The sequence below is a fragment of the Macrobrachium nipponense genome, chromosome 1 (genome assembly GCF_015104395.2).
Source record: "Macrobrachium nipponense isolate FS-2020 chromosome 1, ASM1510439v2, whole genome shotgun sequence".
NCBI lineage: Eukaryota > Metazoa > Arthropoda > Malacostraca > Decapoda > Palaemonidae > Macrobrachium > Macrobrachium nipponense.
Window position 1 is genome coordinate 138140011 of NC_087200.1, and position 4274 is coordinate 138144284.

The 4274-nt window shown below is 35.9% G+C and overlaps 1 long non-coding RNA gene across 1 annotated transcript; it reads left to right on the forward strand.

Moving 5' to 3' along the window:
- Positions 1-246: 246 nt before the first annotated feature.
- On the forward strand, positions 247-3133 carry LOC135220289 (uncharacterized). Its single transcript, XR_010315638.1, has 4 exons — positions 247-293; positions 614-699; positions 1360-1529; positions 3000-3133. It is a non-coding gene; the product is annotated as an uncharacterized LOC135220289 (long non-coding RNA).
- Positions 3134-4274: the final 1141 nt, after the last annotated feature.

Here is a 4274-nt window from a genome sequence, read left to right on the forward strand (position 1 = left end):
TTGGCCACAGATCATAAAGCTGGCTTTTGTACTTTCTTTAAAAATATTCTCCCCGCTAGTTTAGAATCAGTGCGACAGTGCCAGGATAAAACATGAAAACACTATAAAACGTTTTTCCCATTCGTAGTATTCACTGATCTTTTCATCTGGCCCTCAGGATGCCACCACTTTAGCTGAAAATCAAGAGGCACAAAGGTGAATTTGGCAAACAAAGAGTCCTGACTATGCTGGGGATTCTCCCCATTATCCTTTGATCGCAGCCATAATCATTGACAACAGGACTGGTCCCACAGGTCAGTACTAAAGTAGCAGTATTGTAGTAGATTCACATCAACAGTGCATGAGATGTCTTGTCCCTTACGACACTTCTGATTGGCTGCTGATAAGCCAATCACAGGGTCGGTCCAGCTGTTGTGACTTGGGTCTTTATCAAACAGCCAATCAGGAGCGTCGTAAGGGACTGGCCTAGACATTAAATGCACGGTTGCTGTGAATCTACTATAGTAGTAGTGATGATAGAAATATTCTAGGTAACACTCTGATGCATACACGTGACGCAAAAAAAAAAGGATAAAAACAATCGCATAAAATAATTGTTTTCAATTAAATGCAGGAGAAGCCGACTACATGCCAGCCTTTTATCTGGGCGATGCTATGTTGGCGATCAGCGTCATTCTGATCGCCAGGTTGGATCTGGAGGTTAGTGCAGAAATTTTTGGTGTTTTCAGAAACTGTTTCAATTTTACAGAAAAAAAAATATAGCATGCGAACATGAATTCTTCTCATAAATAGTGAATAAATCAAAACTGTATACTTAACTGCTAGAGATGCTTTTGTTATAGTTTACCTTGAACATATCACAGTGAAACATGGAAGTATGACTCTACAAGTAGTAATTACATTTGAATCACCCTAATCACACCAGTTTTAACGGAATTTATCATCTCAAACTACTGTGTATTGACTGTCATAACTACTCACAATAAGCACCATAGAGAAGTATACATTATAAACAAACTATATATATGTATGTATGTAAGAATATATAGATATATATATATATATATATATAATATATATATATATATATATATATATATATGTAGAATCTACTGGCTTTTTCATCAGATACATAATGTAATTGTAATAGCCCCAATGCCTCTTTAACTTCTCGAAATCTTCACGCCTTCTTCATATGTCTTGCACCTGGATCTTAAGGCTTTGTAGTGACAAGCGAATCTAAAAAAAAAAGAGCGCTTGAAGAATTCGAGAAGTTAAGAGGGGGATTGTGGCTATCACAATTACATACACACACAAACACACACATACATAAAAGTAGTGTCTTATTGTATCTCGTAGGTCGAGCTGCCGCAGGACAGCCTAACTAAAGGCTTGAAGCAGATCATCACCCGTCCAGAAATTGATAATTTTCCTGTTGCTTATTCTCATCTTGGGGTCCAACTTCGGATTCATTGAGAGTTACCTCTTCGTCTTCCTGAAAGAGCTGAATGCTCCTGATTATCTTTTGGGTAAGAAACATTAAACCTCTTGATTTTCTTGTTGGAACAACATTATTTATTTCTATACCCATAATTACGTAATGTATCCTTTTGTTTGTTTGTTGTATGGTGTTTTGACGTTGCATGGAACCAGTGGTTATTCAGCAACGGGACCAACGCCTTTACGTGACTTCCGAACCACCACGCGAGAGTGAACTTCTATCACCATAAATACACATCTCTGACCCTTCAATGGAATGCCAGATAATTGAACTTGCGGCCACCGAGGTGGCAGGCCAGATCAAAACTGACCACGCCACTCAGGCACTTCATAATGTATGCAACTTGAATTAGATTGCTAATATTATTAATATAATATTTAGCTGGTCAGCTAGTATAGTGGTTAGTGTCGTGATATGGCAATCAGATGTCGCAGGTTCATGTCTTCCCCAGGGCGATGAAAAATCACTGGCTCTGTATCATGATCCGTACTGCTGTGTAGTGTGGGGCCTGCGGTGGGAGGTTGAAACCAACATTCTTTGGAAGCTTGAATTTCAAGTCGATGGCCCCTTTGGTGTGTTTGTTCCATGTGAATAGGTTTCATCTACTGAAATCAATTTTAATAACATTGATTTCTTTGCTGCTGTCTGACTGCCTATATATATATATATATATATATATATATATATATATATATAGTAATAAAATATATATATATATATATATATAATAGATATATATATAATATATATAGATATATATAATAGCTATATATATATATATATATATATATATATATATATATATATAATATATATATATATATACTATATATATATATATATTATTATATAATATACGTGGTCCCCTGTATTCGCAAGGGATGCGTACCAGACACCCCGTGAATAGATAGAACCCGCAAATGTTTGGAACCCTATAAAAACACTAAAACAGCCTATTTTGTTAGTTAAAACTCAAGAAAAACCCACTAAAAATTTTTTATACTTGGATTTTTTAGTAGTTATAATCACAAAAGTGCATTTTATGATGAAACTGATAAAAAAATCAGGAATTTGTGGATATTTCTCATAGAAAAATACTGCGAATGTGCGAAGTTTCCGTGAATAATGCGACGAAAACGTTCCCGAGAGAAATCTGCAAACGTATGAGTCCACGAATCCGGTGAACGCGAATATGGGGGGTCCACTGTATATGTCTGAGCTTTATCTGAACTGCACAGTCACAAACTTGAATGAAAAATGGTTAGGTCTTTCATTTTGCAAAATCATAGGCTTCATTCTGCCTAAAAAAGTATATATAAATATATATATAAATACATAAATTAAACTTAGTGCTCACCTCATTGCAAGCAAAGTTATTCAAGTGAAGAGTCTCAAAGTCAGCAATGTGCATAAACAAATCCAATGGTCACAAAACTTTGCATAGACTAAACATTAATTGATTCTGTTCATGATTTTTTGCTTTTTTCATTTCGCCTAGGCTTGACTATGACTGTTGGATGCCTGACCAGCGTTCCCATGCTCTTCTGGGCTGACCCGATCGTCTCTTGGATGGTAGACACAACGTCTTCCTCATCTCTTTTATTGCCTATGCCGTTGAGGATGTTTGGCTACTCTACATCAAGTATGTATCCTGAATCCTTATGTTTATGGTACTATGTGATGCTTGATTTGTAAGCACGAACAGACTCCTTCTCTATTTCTCTCCTCTCATTCATAAGTTATATAGAGTATATATATATATATATATATATATATATATATATATATATATATATATATATATATATATATATATATATATATATATAACAAAGGTACTGAATCAAAGAGAACCTCTAATGTAGAGAACATCAACAAAAATAGCATCTGTATACTTTCAAACAAGAAGTTTCATTAGCGAATCAAATCTTCTTTCTACGGTTATCCCTACATCAAGGGGTCATTGCCTGATACGCCTTCTCCACTGCCTTCCATCAAAGGCATCATCCTCCACCAAACTTCTTCTCATCATCTCCTTCACTTTTATCTCGCCATCTAATTCTCTGTCTCCCTCTCTATCATCTTTCCTCTAACAGGTTCTCCTAACCCCACCCCTTTTCACTCCTCCTTGTAATCCATCCTCAACAGATGCCCATACCATCTCAATCGTGGACTCTCATATCACTCTGTTATCTTTACTAAGCCTGCTCTTCTTCTTATTTCACCATTTTCCAATAATCTCAAGCAGCGATATTCCCATCCAATCCGCTTAGCATTCTCATCTCTGTTCTCTCAAGCTTTACTTCCCTCTTTTCTTCTTAGAGCCATGTTTTCCGATCCATACATTAACACTGGTTAAATATCATATATCCTTATGCAAACTGTGTCATTTCCCTCTATCTTGCATACGAACCGTAGTAATTCATAAATATTAACGACTTCCTTTTCAAATGCATTTTTAATGCTATGTATCCAAACCCTCTAGGTTCTCTTCTCCCCACTTCCAACCCTCCTAAATTATATACTCTTTTCAACACTATGATCCACCATTATTTTCATATGACAAACCTTCCCAAAAAAACATCCTGATCTGTCTTTTCAGGTACCGTGCAATTTTTACCACCTCACTACATAGCTTCAGATTATCACCCTTTCAAGTCTTACTGCACCACATATGCTATGCAAAAAGTTCATCTTAGTGCCTTCAACTTTGTTTCTTTCATTTTTATTCAATATTTCCATTTCAGGTCTGTACATTAGAGTTGGAACAACA